This window comes from Phalacrocorax aristotelis, chromosome 8, assembly GCF_949628215.1.
Source record: "Phalacrocorax aristotelis chromosome 8, bGulAri2.1, whole genome shotgun sequence".
Lineage (NCBI taxonomy): Eukaryota > Metazoa > Chordata > Aves > Suliformes > Phalacrocoracidae > Phalacrocorax > Phalacrocorax aristotelis.
In genome coordinates, this window is record NC_134283.1 from 7,464,076 (window position 1) to 7,480,061 (window position 15,986).

The window sequence follows — 15,986 nt, forward strand, 5'->3', positions numbered from 1 at the left end:
TAGGAAGAAGGATGCGATCATCTTGGCTTTTCGGCCTCCTTGCTCCGAGTTCTTTCCAGAAAAAAATAACTTCTCTGACACTTCCTCTTGAACTAAGCACGGGCCAATATATAGCATTCCAATCTTTCTTCGGTTTAAGATCTTTGGGAGAAGAAAGGTATTATCACTTTTGGTCAGTGTGTTTCTACAAGACAAATCCAGCGCCTTACTTAGAAAACCTGTGGCGTGCACAGAACCAGCGCAGAACCAAAGCACAGATGGCTTTGTTTCAAGCCATCAAACAAAGGCCAGTACATATGCATCTTTTTAAACCCATAACATTCTGGTAAGACAAAACAATTTTTACTCAACCATCAGAAAGTTCACCCGCAACATTCAGTCATCATCCAAATCCTACTTGGTTTTATTTTTAATGCAGAAGTAAAAAAAGTCTCACAAAAGTATTTTTCCAGGTAGAAGATGTTACTCCCTTCAAACCCCCCTTTGCTTTGAAAACAAAACTACATTCTTCCTGGATCAAGAGTAAACTTGAGTTTTAGCTAAAAAGGAAGGAAATGAGAAAAACCTTAAGAGCAGAACCCTGTCACAATATACTGTACTAATACTTTTTTTTTTAATGGAACATGTAATCTACATGAAATGTGATTTAAGTCCAGTTTTACTACAGAGGAGAGTTGTGAAAAGGTTAAACACTCAAGAACTTGCAACAAATCATCCCTATAATCCAGAATAGACTCTCATCCCAACTGCTGCATCTCAGCAAACAGCCTAGGTGGTTTTTGATTTTTGGGACCCCAGAGAACTACATATAAATGCAAGAGAGACTTGTCTCCTAGATGTCACTAGATTTATTTCAACTTGGAAGACCTAAACGCCAGCGACAGTGAATCAGTTCTTATTCATCACTTCCTCAGAAAAGGAGTAAAGCAGATTCAAGTGTGCTAAAGTGACAAAGGATTTGGAGTTACATGAGCTTTTCAGGTTGAAATACTGCAACAGCGATGTGTGATTTAGGGGAGAATCTTCTGCAACTAAAGACTGGTGTTGCTTGTGCTGGTGGTTTAAGGGTACAACATCCAAGGGATCTTTCACATGGAGCTACGGCAGCCATATGCAAAATGTAACATCACTGACAAACTCATACTTTTCACAGCCCAAAAAGCACCATGAATTCTGTATCAGGATTGGCCACAGTCACCCTGCTTCAATATGGGTATTTAGGATAAAATCTTAGAGATGTATAATTCAAGTAGCTCCAAATGCAAGTTTTCAAGCAAATAAAGTACCATGATATTTTTAAGAGACTAAATTTAAAATGAGCAATTTGCATGAAATACGCTCCCTTTGTTTCTGTGTGTTTGCAGGCACATGGTAATGACACATACTGATATTTCTCATTGAAAAGTTTGAAGTTATATGAAAGATACGTGCTGCCTCTCCCTTTGTGTGTAAATTCGACAAAGGTGTTTTTCTTGGAGCCATGAACCACGGAAACTAGCCAACAAAAATGAAACAGGATGACTAATGCATTGGTTCTGTTTTCCATCTAACCAACTTAAAAACATGCACTCGTTATGCGTTACACTTCTTTGCAATATACTGTTCTGGGTAAGGCATAGTTAATCTTAAGAATAACTAAGCGCCTTTCCATTGTCACTGCCAAAACTCAAAATATTTTGTTTCATCTGAAGGGAGCACAACACTAAACAAGTATGAAAAAAAAATCCTTACGTTGATGGGATTATAAAGATCTGTGACTCACTGCTCTTGTAAAAATTAAAAGTGCATCATCTGATGCAAAGAAAGCTAAATTCATAACTGAAGATCTGCAAGAAAACAAAAATATAGAACAGTGACTATGTCGGGCACACACATTACAAATAAGCTACAACTAAGCCACAAAGTTGTGGTCAGATATGATATCTACTCTAGTTGTACCGCCCAAAGATACCCAGCAACTGACATTAAAATGCAATTACACAAGATATGAACAAAGCCTGGACTTCAGTCCTTTCAGCTCTGTTACAACCTAACACTGATAATTATCTCAGCTACGCATAGGCCCAGTCTAGCAACAGATTCAAGCCTACATTTCCTATCCTTTATGTTTTGGAAGTGCTACTATCCAATATAAATATTGCAATGACAGCCAAGCGTTCCAGACTGGAATGAACCCTATTGTGAGAGGCAGCATATGAAATACAGAGCCAAGCTACTTAACATGTCCTACAATGAGACCTTGTTTTAGTTGTACAAAGGCAATTCCCACCAACCATTAGATGTCTGCCCCTAAAATACATGGAGATGACTACCCCAAAAAACTGTGGTTTTGAAGTAAGTTAGATATTCTTAAAGAAGCTTAATTAAAACATAGGGGGGGGACAGAACCAAAACTGAAATTTAATACTAAACTGCACAATCATCCCAGTCAAGGGGGGTTTTCTCAGTTGCTGGGTGGTGTAAATACAAACAGGTCCTATTAGGTGCCTGAACAGACAAACAGTGGCCAGGGATTAGAGCAAAGGGAAGAGAAGGAGGATTGGAAATAAGAACTGAGTTTTCAGTGAAATCCCAGTTTTATGTTTCATATCTACTCCTGGCATTAGGTGTCTATCAGTGACCAAAAATCCCAGTCAGAAAGGATTCAGACATGCATCTACCATTTCAAGTAATCCCAAAGGTCTGTTCAAATAATATACACTCCTTTAAAAGTAAAAAGTCTGAGCCTTCATGTTTCTTCTTGCCTTTCTTCATCTATTAAATGATAGGATCATGCTCCTGCCAAATGCCAAACAATTTTTTCTGAGTATTTTTTTTGAAGTCTACCGTATCAGTCCAATGAACATTATCAGAGTGGCATTTTACCAATACTAAAATCACTTGCCAAAATTAACAAAACTAGTCATACTTTAGCATCACATCTGCAACTGAAGATTCCTCTCTTTGAACTTTTTATGCTCAATGTTTCTTCAAGCATAGAAAAATCCATGTTTTCTTTTGATTGTCTTTAAAAAAAGACAGTGTGGCTTCTTGCAAGCAAGTCAGCCAGTTTTCCTAACACAAAACAATTACTGTATTTTAAAACAGGTGTCAGAATTTAGCATCTGACTTTTAGTTCAATGTTTAAGGAGAATTTACCAGGGAGTTTATTTTTCTGTTTGCATGTCATTTTTCCCTTTGTAACAGATAACATCACAGAGGAAGACAGGCAACCTGGCACACACCTTCACATTTTCTAAACAAAAATAACCTTTCCACCCAAAAGTGTGGAATACAATACATGTATTATTACCAACAAGTCAAAAAGAGTTATATACATTTTAAAAGAAACCTGAGCTAGCAACTTCATCTCAAAATGAGCAGAACTCATTTTACTGTGACTCATATTCCAAGTTTTAGTAGAAAACCCAAATTATTCAGAATTACATACATTTATATTCATAAGGGATACAAAAAATATTTTCATAGAATCCTAGAATCATTAAGGTTGGAGAAGTCCTCCAAGATCAAGTCCAACCATCAACCCAATACTACCATGTCTCCTAAACCATGTCCCAAAGTGCCACATCTACACATTTTATTGAACACCTCCAGGGATGGTGACTCTACCGCCTCTCTGGGCAGCCTGTTCCAATGCCTGACCACTCTCTCAGTGAAGAAATTTTTCCTAATACCCAATCTAAACCCACCCTAATGCAGCTTGAGGCCACTTCCTCTTGTCCCATCACTAGTGACCTGGGAGAAGAGACCAACACCCACCCCACCACAACCTCCTTTCAGGTAGTTGTAGAGAGGGATAAGGTCCCCCCTCAGCCTCCTCTTCTCCAGGCTAAACACCCCCAGTTCCTTCAGCCACTCCTCATCAGACCTGCTCTCCAGACCCTTCACCAGCTTTGCTGCCCTTCTCTGGACACGCTTCAGCACCTCAATGTCCTTCTTGTGCTGAGGGACCCAAAACTGAACACAGGATTCAAGGTGCGGCCTCACCAGTGCCCAGTACAGAAGCACGATCCCTGCCCTGCTCCTGCTGGCCACGCTATCCCTGATACAAGCCAGGATGCTGTTGGCCTCCTTGGCCACCTGGGCACACTGCTGGCTCATGTTCAGCCGGCTGTCAACCAACACCCCCCAGGTCCTTCTCCGCTGGGCAGCTCTCCAGCCACTCCTCCCCAAGCCTGTAGCGATGCATCGGGTTGTTGTGACCCAAGTGCAGCACCCGGCACTTGGCCTTGTTAAACCTCATACCATTGACCTCCGCCCATCGAACCAGCCTGTCCGGGTCCCTCTGCAGAGCCTTCCTGCCCTTGAGAAGATCAACACTCCCACCCAACTTGGTGTCATCTCCAAGCCTACTGAGGGTGCACTCGATCCCCTTGTCCAGATCATTGATGAAGATATTAAACAAGACCGGCCCCAACACTGAGCCCTGAGGAACCCCGCTTGTGACCGGCCACCAACTGGATTTAGCTCCATTCACCACCACTCTCTGGGATCGGCCATCCAGCCAGTTTTTTACCCAGTGAAGAGTCCACCCACCCAAGCCATGAGCCACCAGCTTCTCTAGGAGAATGTTGTGTGCGACAGTATCAAAGGCTTTACTAAAGTCCAGGCAGACAACATCCACAGCCCTTCCCTCCTCCACCAGGTGGGTCACCCTGTCATAGAAGGAGATCAGGTTGGTCAGGCAGGACCTGCCTTTCATGAGCCCATGATTGCTGCGCCTGATCCCCTGGTTGTCCTGCACATGCTTGGTGACTCAAGATATATCACTCCATAACCTTCCCCAGTACTAAGGTCATGCTGACAGGCCTGTAGTTCCCTAGATCCTCCTTCTGACCCTTCTTGTAGATGGGTGTCGCATCGGCAAGCCTCCAGTTGTCTGGGACCTACCCTGTTAACCAGGACTGCTGGTAAATGATGGCGAGTGGCTTGGTGAGCACTTCTGCTAGCTCCTTCAGTACCCTCCGGTGGATCCCACCTGGCCCCATAGACTTGTGAGTATCCAGTTGGCTCAGCAGGTCATAAATTGCTTCTTCCTGGATTATGTGGGGGTTTATTCTGTTCTCTGTCCCTGTCTTCAGCTCAGGGGGCAGAATACCCTGGGATAACTGGCCTGAACTGTTAGACTACAGTTAAATTAATATACTACTTATATTTTTATTGCAAAATTAACATTTAACTGAAATCTAGAGCAGCAGAAAAGACACCTGCCCACAATCTACGTCAACGTCAGAATGAACGAACCTCACTGAAATCTAGATCAGACCTGAGTAGTCAAATTTGACATGACATTTAGTGCACATTATCTCCCAGTAAGTAATCATTCCTGAATGTTTAGTCACTATGGGATAAGTGACTAGGTTTTTGTTTATTTGTTTAAATAAAGCCAGTCTATTTATAAGTACCATTACTTGAATACATTATTAAGAAAACAAATAACATTTTTGTGCATGCTACTGTAGTTTCATCACTATTTTATAGTGAAGCTGAGGCAAGCTATAGAGAAGCGGTGGCAACAAAACTTTCGTCACACAAAAAAATCATTAAGGATTTACCTAACATCAGTAGCCAAGTATCAAAGGCCAACGATAAAGAGACTCCAGTTTCTAGCTAATCCACACATCCTTGAAGAGTTTGTGTTCTGGAAAAGTGCCAGTGTAAGAGCATTCATTACTAGGTTTATAAAAAGTCTGATCAGTTATTCAGCATTAACTAGGTTTTGAAAGCTGTTTTGAGAGGCATATGGTTTCTTCAACTCATCCCCAAAACTCTGGGGCTTCCCCCCCTCCCCTTATTGTTGCTGTTTTTAAACACACCCTCTTAGACAAGCTTACTCAAGTGACCAGAAGAAAACCCAGAGAATTTAAATTTTATCTTTAATTGTCTGTCTCAGGCTTTTTTTTTAATCAGATATTTTTTTAAAAAGTTCCAAGTTCAGAGAAATGGGGTTGGCAAACTCGCTTTCTCTCAAGCTGCTCTTTGCATCAGCAGTAGCTTTAGGCAACACAACAGCTTTTCCCACCAAAGCAAAAACAGAGGAAAAAAAGCCAGAAGTTGCCTGGTTTCTTTTCAAGTGCACTTCTGTTCTTCTGTAAGCCAACAGTATCATAGGTTTCTGTACTGCTGAGCTGAGCCCTAATTAAACATAACAAAAAAATTAGTTGCATGTTAATGAAAGAAGTAAATTTAATAAAGAGAAATACTTCATCCAAGGCAGAATAATTAGAAGACATACTGTGCTGTCAGCTAAAGTGCTAGATCCTCCAGCCTTAATCTGTAAGTTATTTCATGAGAAATGATCAGTGTTATGTAAAGATACCAAGAGAGTACTACAACTACATAAATTGGACCAATTTTTTTCTTAAAACAAACTTGATATTTATTTATATTAATTACACAAACAAGTGAAAGATTTTAAAATGTGTACTAGACATTTTACAGACAAATAATCAAAGAAGGTTCTGTCCTAAACAGCTCACAACTCAGGTTACAAAAAATATGTCTTAGAGGATCAAACATACACAGCGAGGTTATGTTCTAAAGAGCTCACAGTTTGAGTCATGGGGGAAAGGAATAGGTGAGCAGAAAGAAAATTAAAACACTACTTGATTTCTGGCAGTCACTACCCACCTCTGTCTTTGGGCAACATCAGATAAGACAATTTTTTAGTTAAGCAGCAGAGGAATATTTTAATACAAGAGTCATTTCAGGATCCTGTGAAAAGAACTGAATACGGGGAAAATGCAGTTCATTGTTCTGTCCAGTGCAAGCAAATAAAAACAGCAGTAAGAGACAGCTAGCAAAGGGCAAGATAACAAGACATGGAGGTTTGGGAATTTATACAGTCCTGGGTTACCTCCTTAAACACTAGTTTTTCTGGAATAGATGGTATTCAGGATGGGTACCAACCTCCCAAGGTTCAAAACTGGCAAACCTTTTGGGCGTACTTTAAACTACGAAGGAAAGAGGGAGATGGGAAGCTGTTATGTAACTCAAATGATCCATCATGTGGTTCCGACATACAAAGTAAGGCAGGAGATGGAGTTCTGAAACAAAAGATGAAGAATAAGAACAGTATTAACAAAAAAGCCTCTACAAACAAAAGCAAGGAGAATGGAAAACAAGCAAGAATTCTAAGTCATTAAATTATAATGTAAGGCTATGGAAAAAAAAAAAACCAACACACAAAAACCCACAGCCAAAGACCTCTTTGCTGCACTTTCAAGAAGGACATGAAAACATATCACGCATCTTCTTACACCACAACTGATGTTTATTCTTTTAGATGACATTTAAGTTCTACCTTGCTAACAGCTGGAACACCAGCAACCCACCCAACAGCTCAATGTCAACAATCTCCTAAAGCAAACAACCAATTACAGCTGCATGTTCTATACCTTTTTTTTCCAACTTCCAAGAAGTTAGACCTTGCCATTTCGGGGAAGGGTATGTTAAATCCAAAAATATATATGCCTACAAAACTTTACATGTGTAAAATAGGAAAAATTGCTAGGTGAACAAGCATACTAACCATTTTCTAAAACCTACTGGTTTTGTGATGATATTGTACTCTAAAATCTTGCATTACAATTTTACCTATTTCACAATAATGTTGCAAGAGTATTACTTCAACAGATAGTTGGAATCTAGTGTTGAATAGTTCACTCCAGATCACACAGAAATCAGGCTGTATAACATTCTCATACTCAGTCTGCCTTATCCATGACAAGTTCACCAGTTAAATGACCAAATCTTAGTTTGTGCATATGAAGTCTAGCAAGTGATATTTATTCATCAAATTATATCGTATACCATTATGAAGCATATCTCTGCCTTACATTCTAGATACATAACTTTGTTTTGCAAGAGACAGGTGTTTAAAGTACCGGATACAAAAAACATAATCAGGAAGTCTAGGTCTCTATTCCTTTGACCACAGATTAGATTCAGAAACAGATAAAGATACCTTCTCACAGATCACAATCTTCATTCACTCAGGACGCCAAAAGTGTGCTGCCAAGTAGGTCATGCACCCTTTATGTCCTCTTCATCGCCTACCTTAGTAAAGCACAAAATAGTCCAAATTTACCTTCAGAGGTAAAAATGCCTCAACAAGAGTAAGATTTATACCCCTCAGCAACTGCTCGCAGCTGGACACAGACCCAAACTAATAAAGCACTTCTTGGAAAGGCTTTCTTTACGCATTTCTAGGAGCCATATTTTCTACTCTTAAAATATCTGAATTACTCCTTCTGCTAAAGTATTAGAAGAACTTTCAGAGCGTATACTTTTTATCCCATAACAGAACAATCCAGCTCCCACTTTAAATTGGAATATGGACATGGACATAATCTGTAACCCCAGGTCAGTTACTGTAGCCATATGTTGCTCCATATGTAAAATGAGACTAATCACACTCAAAATCTTAAATAGCACAGTTAATATCTGTAAAGTACAAATGTATAGAAGCAAGAAATGCTGCTCATGCTTGCCAACGGCAGAAGAGGAACGTAACCAGAACCTCTCCCTGTTCCTGGATCTCTGAACACACAATATAATATCGTTTTCTTCAATTTGGTTGTGTTAGAGGAGAATTAGAGATCCTCCTCACAAACCTTTAAACAGTGAATTTTTGCAGAAAGGCAGCTTTTTGACTAATCATCACAAGAGGAAAATGCCCCACAAGTTTTGTGAACCGGAGTTTAGATATCAAAAATAAAGGAAACCCAATTAGAGAATGTGCTGATAATGCTGCTTGGATAAAGAATAAAAAATGCAAATTAATTTCTTTAAAATAAATAAAGTAATTAAAATAACTATTTTAAAAAAAAAAGGAGGCAGCAAATGCACCTCTTAGGAAGAAAACAACCTGGAAAAAAATGAAAAATTAAGCAACAGTCATTTTTCTGAACCTCAAGTCACACTGCATTCCACAGATTTAAAGAGATATATCTGAAACTGAACTGGGACAGTTCTTGTTCACACAGATATTATTACTATCAATAAAGTATAACAACAACCAGAAAACCTAAATTCAATAGTCTTTTAGTAGAAAGGAGACACTAACTAAGAATAGGAACATCAAAACAGTGAAGAAGAGGAAACGTAAAGGATATTACTACAAGACTATTCAGATTTGAAGACAGCTGGTTTGTAGGGAGCTTTCTGAAGCAACAGATAAAGTACTAAACACCACCACGCAGAAGTACAGCCAGAAATCAAAACCAGGTAGATTTCACAGGAACAGAAAAACTGAGGCCATGTAGCTGAACAGAAGGCTACAAAATATCTCACATATTCAAAAGAAAAGCCTTTAGAAGAAAAAGAAGAAACAAAAAAAAATTTCATTCATAGAAGTAAAATAAAACCAGGAAGGCAAAAGACAGTGTGTAGTCAATAACAGAACTAAGAACTGCAAATATTGTTAATTTTAAAAAGAAAAAAAAAAAAACACGCCATCACAGAAGCCAAACCTACATTTTTCATGCTCTTCCCTTGAGATTTATTAAAAGAATGTGACATTTGATGTGTTTTTTTTCCTAAGTCACAGAACATCTTTTAGAAAGGTTTGCATATCATAGGCTTTAGGATAAATATAAGATCAATTTCTTTCTCACAGTACTATCCCTATTCTGTAATTCAGGCAAAGTTCTGGCCTCACTAATTCTGAAGTCAGCACTGAGACTCCTGTTAATCAGGTAAGGATTTCGACCTTTATCCGAAGTCCTTACCTGCCTCCTTTCATTTCCTTCTTGGTAGGGTTTTACTATTTCAGAATTGAGTTTCAAAACCTTATAGATCCTTGACACAATCAAGCATGAGGAGCTTGAAAGGGACACAAGATACAAGTCACTTCTTGTGACCCTACAGCTTAGCATAGGTAGAGTCACTAAGAAATTTTCTGCTGGTAAGTCAAAAACATCACGTCCATTAATGTATATCTTCAGGCTATAACTAGTGGTGACAGTCTTTAGAGAAGTCCCTAGATGTCTCAGAAGATACTGTCATTAGAAAACAGTATGCATTTATCAACCTCTTCTGTCCCCACCATCTAACAAGCATTCCAAACAGATACAAACATCCAGCTGAAATTATTTGAATAACTCCTGCTGCACAATTAGCTTTCAGAACAAAGACACAAGGTGTTGCAGTGAGATAGATTGAATCATGCAAAAGGTCTTTTCATCTCTGGACTATCAGACATGCATAAAATAATGAGAAAAACCTTTGTGAAAATAAGTATTTCAGAAGACAGAAAAGCTATCAAGTTATGTTGCGGCCCACTGAAGTGTCTTTTTAACTCTTAGATAACAGACAAAGTAAGTACCACATATGAAGGCTCCTGTCCTATAAATCTGTTATTCCCTGTAAAGGGCTACTAGAAAATACAACACAGGCAAACAGCTCAATCCCATCCTTTGTGAAAAGATTCCATTACAAGTAGTAATCATTATTGAACCTTTTCGCCCAGATGTAATTTCTTACATGTTACAACAAGTTTCACATGCATTGTGAATTTCAGCCAAGGTTGATGAAGTTCAATAACTTGGCTAACCAACCATGTGTACTACTCATTACAGAAGTAATAAATAGATTCATCAAAATGGACATGAAAAAGCAGTATGAACATCTGACACCATTTTCAGCTTACTCAATAAGAAAAATAAATTACAGAAGTCCAAGAGGACCTTTTAATATTTACAATATGTAACAAGTAGACAGCTGGAGCCTTACGTAGAGCAGTATTAGCATCCCACAATATTAAGCCAGAGTTAAAACAGAACGATGGCACTCATGGAAAACTCAGTCACTATGACCTACCCTAAGTTTTCAGAATACAGCACTGTAAACTAAAAAGAACCCTCCTCTATTAACGTTATTCAAAGTTTGTAAAGAATAGCTTTTAGTAGTTTTTTAATTGTTCAAAATATGTCAGTACTAATCCCTGACTGACAGCTACTAACATCCTGCAACAGAAAGAGTTGCAAGTTCCACCCCACAGGCACATTCCCCTCCATAAACTGTGCTTCTCTACACTAATTACCCAGATAACGTACGCTGGCCAAAAATACACCTCCTGCATGACCCACGCTCTCCTGGAAAAGCACTGTACTCCCATTCCCCAAAAACAACAGTACAAATAATTCACACCTACTACAAAGTTTTGGACCTCCACAAAGAAAATACCTAAAAAAATTTTAGCCAGGTGTTAGCTTATTTTTTAAGGCGTGTTTAAGTAAGAAGCAAACAACGAAACTTCTATACAGACACCAACATTTTTATGGTAGGGCTACTCATGTGGTTTAAGATAACCCATGCCAAGTTTGGTCCACAAGTGGATTATGGAACTTAAAAAATTCAGTCTTTAATTTTTCAGCATTACTTTTCCCATTAATTCTTCATTAAGCAAGCAGTGTTTCCACAAGAGAATAAGTAAGTCTGTTGAGGCCAGAGTAACAACATGAAACTAAAATACATAACTGCATATACAATACCAGACTGTATTAGGCTGAAGGATGATTATTTTTTCCCCTCACCTTGCCCACCCAACCACATTTTAAAAGGGCTTAAAACCAAACCCTCATTGCCACCATTAGCCAGTGAAGGATGGCAAGAAAACAGTCCCTGAACAACACGACTGTGCTGGCAGAAGACCCTGCTGTAAAAGCTGCATCTGCAAAATGTTTTTATCAGGTAACTTATTTTTCTCATGAGAGGTTATTTTATTCTACCAGGGCAAAACATACACACACTGGCTGCACCCAGGCCAGCCATGCTTTTCTGTTAATACACTGTGCTGCTTGCAACAGTGAAACATGTGATACATGGAGCCTAGAATTAAAAAAAAAAAAAAAATTTCAAAATATACGTCAAGGAACAACTCTTTCATGCTTTTAAAAGCCCAATAAATACAAAAGTATCTCAGGAACAGCTAGGACTTGGCCAAGAAAAATAATCCAAGGTTATATATTGCTGATCTTTCTGCCTGCCTCACAATAAGCTTTGAGCCCAAACCTCCATAAATAACACCCACTTCAGTTCTCCACATGTGAAACACTTCCAGCATGAAAACATACAACTGTCCAAAGGCTGTAATACTTCATTCACCACAAGTTTTGCTTGTTTAGTGAGAATGTAAGATGCATCTCTTTAGCAAAACCCCAGCATGTCCCTTCGCTCTGCACCAGAGCTATAACAGAATTACATACAGAAATTCTTCTTAATAAAAACAGGCAGAAGTTTCAATTTAATTAATCAACAGGAATTCATGCATTTATGAAAGCTAATTTTGATCCAGATGACAAACTCTTTTCACTAAATTGAGGAAAATATCTACAGAGTAGAAAAGACCGTTCAAGAAGCATTGTCACAAGCTTGCTCCCACATGTTGCACCCCCTTTTTCTGCTCTCATAAGAAAAAGGGATGCAAATAATAGACAATTACTGGAAAGAAAACACTTTACTGTTTATTCAGCATAATAAAACATACAAGAAAAATTTACACTTGGAAATCTTCAAGAAGTTATTAATGGAATTGAGAAAAACAACAATACAGACCAAAACCAGACAGATGTATTTTCTCTTAAAGATTGTTTTTTTCCAAAACAAACTATGCAACAAAAACAGGCTTTTTTCAAGTCTGACAAAATTCAGGTCTTACAGCCTAAGAAAAACTACAAAACCATAGAAGAAATCATAAGGTGAATCTGAAACAGAGGACTATCTAAGTCAGTTCCTTTGCAGACGTCCTGACAACTGTATAACCTTTAAAAACTATTTCATCTTGAAACAGACAAGAGAAATTAGAAAATAAACTTTGTGCTTTCAAAGAAAAATGTGTACATTTTTCAAGGAAAATTTGCAATCTAGCTCAAAAACAGAACTGAAAAACTCCTTACTGACAGATTCAGACAAACATCTGTGGGCTTAGACCACCAAACCCCATGCATTACAGTGAAAGACAATGAACATATTTAAGAGAGTCAGACTAATACTATTAAAATGAGAGTCCTCAATGGTATTTGTAAGGGTCTGTTTTATTCCTCCCATATGATCTGAGTTTGACTTAAATGAGACCATTCACTCCTCTAATTAGGATTCAGCAAATGTTACCTTCTTTGTGAAGGCCAATAAAGCCAGCCTCAGTAAAAATGCTATGTCACCCACAAATAATCTCAGTAACTTCTGCAACTAGAATAGTTCCCATATTCACAAAATTCTCTTCTCTGCAGGTAGAGAGCAATTTTTGATTTCTTAAGAAATAAAGGTGTCCTTTTTCATCATACTTTTCACATGTCTCTACTGCCAATAGATGTGAAATAGTGGTGAAAGCTAGCCAGCATCTATTAAAGACCTTAAATGATCTTCATGAGAAATTCAGAGAAGTTTTAAAAGTTTAATTTTGCTCCTCTTATGGGTAGTACCCATTACTCGATCAGCTATTACTCAACTGGCATAAGAAATACAAAAGAGGTTGACCACACCTGCCTCTGTCAAGGCTCTGAAGGTAGATTCTGCTTTTTAACTACAAGATTGATTCAGAACAGTACAACTATAAGAAGTGCTCAAACACTACTACACGACATACAGAAACCATAGCTCAGAAATCAGGAATTCAGAAATTCTGAAGCTATACGATACGTCACTCCCCCAATAAAACAAACTTCCATTAGCTTCTGCCAGGATGAAGTACAAAAGCACACAGTCAAAGCACAGCAGTCCAGCCATGGGTGTTGTATTGTTTATGTACAAGTTCACTTATTTTTATACTCCTTTGATAAACAAAAAAGTAAAAAGCTACTGAATATAACTTTTTAAAATACAATAAAATTATGACAGAAAAACAAGTATCTTGGGATCTTTCTGAATGAATGTAAGCATACAGTGCTTACTGAAAAGAAAGATCCCTAGCTTTCCAATAGTTTAAAGTTCTGTTTCCACTCTGACAGTACCAGATCTTAGGTGTGTTCAGTCCCAGAAGTAACACAGCTACTCCCACGTCCCAGACCACTGAAACTTTATTCGTTTTTCCCAGTACGGGAGACAGAAGAGTTTCTAGTATTTTAGGAGCAGAACCATTTAAGAGGAGTAGCCATTCTGCATTGCTCACAGATGGAAAGTATTCAAATAATGTCCCATATGAGAGAGATTTCTGAATTAGGTGCAGGTGATACAGTGAAAGGCACATGATAAATTCCAGAGCTACCTAATTTGTATTTATCACAAAAGCACCACTGTGTGTGAACACAATCTAATCATCTACATGTTACTATGATTAATATTAAGTAAATTACCAAGTTACCCATTGTCAAAATGTTACTTTCTACAGTTTCACAACATTCAGTTATGTTTGCGTACATATACAAACCCTCACTGCAATTAACTATGACATTTGATGCTGGGAATACAGCTCATTAAATACATAACGCATTTCAAAAGCTGCATAGGCTCTATTCTGATAGCTGAGCTCAAAACAGAGTTTTAGCACTAAGTCTCTTCCCCGATTTCATATACCTGATCCTGAAGTATTGGCTACATTTGTTTAACAGGATGCAAATCAGCCACAGGTGTAGAATAAATCAATTTTAAAAGAATGAAAGGAGATAGCTGCTAACTGTATTTTAGTAGTTAATAGGAAAAAAACAAGTTGCTTTATATTTCCTGTGTTCGTAAAAACACGTTTTAATAAAACATGTCATCTTCCACTAAAATTTGCTAATCATTTTTAGCTGTAATGTAATCAGACTTAAGAGTTTAAAAACCTGAGTGATATGCTACAATCTTACTTGCACAAGTTACGCATTAACCTTTTTTTATTAACTACGTCAAGCTAGCTGTCCACACTGAAAACATAATACACCAATAGAGTCACCAGCAGAAAAAAAAAGCTATGAGAGAAAGGACTAAAATGGAAAAAACTTCTGCTTATCATTTATAAATTAAAGGGCCAGTTACTTAAAACAACTTTTTAAATTAAAAAGCAGATTTTCAATTGCAATAAATTATAAGCACGTTTCCCAACCTTTTGCATCAGTATGACAAAAGTTGCTAATACTGAAGTTCCGTACAAGAAATAAAAGAAATACAGTAGCTTCTCACACCAAAAGTATATGCAGACCAAAAGCTGACTGGAGCAGTGACTCATCTTTTTTAAGTACTGACTATTAGTACCTAATACACAACTTTTCTCCTGGCTAAGGCCGCTCCATTGCGCAGCAAGAAAAGTGCCAGAAAAGAAGAGAATTCCATTTAACCAAACGTTAACCAACAATTATTTTGAAGAAATAATCTAAAACATTTCCACAATTATAAAATTACACCGTTTACTCTAGTAAAACATAATCAAGAAAAGCAATATAGCAAGCCACATTATGACCAAAGCTTCTGGATGTTCTTCAGTATTTGAAAAAAAAAATTAAGCTGCTCAAAGCCAAAAGTGATTTTCATTTTCTTGAGATAATTTGTGCTTGTTCTGGGCATCCCTTATAAAAGCAATTAACAGATTTCTTTTGACCTTCATATAGCAGGAAAATTAGAACTGCAGTTTGAGCAACGGTTTGGTGGCAATTATCAACACAGGTTTGTGACAGAATCTTGGAAAAGCGTTAAGAAAAATCCTACTTTGTGGAATCTGCCTTACTGCACAGAACATACACCTTTTGCCCTTCCATAATACACTGCAACACTGCTAGAGTATGCATGAGTAGCGAAACGTAAGTAGTCACAATAGCTTAGATGCAACTGCACCCAATACAACAAACAGAACATGTAGTTTCAAGGTCACATAGCTATATGAATCTTAAAAGCAGATAGCAATATTTATACAAGTCATAGAAAAATCACATTAGCTACACAACTGACTCCCTGATATTAAAACCAAGTAATATTCTTTTTTAAAAAATTGTTTGATTTGATGAGATTGCTTACAGATGCAGTTGAAAATACCACATCTTTTTATGAAATTAAAGCTAGATGAACAGCTGACA

The 15,986-nt window shown here is 37.8% G+C and overlaps 1 protein-coding gene and 1 long non-coding RNA gene across 8 annotated transcripts in view; both read right to left on the minus strand.

Annotated features, from left to right (window-relative positions):
- The window catches only part of WWOX (WW domain containing oxidoreductase), a 537,265-nt gene that overhangs the window by 511,698 nt on the left and 9,581 nt on the right, over positions 1-15,986 (minus strand). The window lies entirely within an intron of this gene.
- On the minus strand, positions 6,354-15,087 carry LOC142060942 (uncharacterized). Its single transcript, XR_012661987.1, has 2 exons — positions 7,967-15,087; positions 6,354-7,046 (listed from the first exon to the last, which is right to left on the minus strand). It is a non-coding gene; the product is annotated as an uncharacterized LOC142060942 (long non-coding RNA).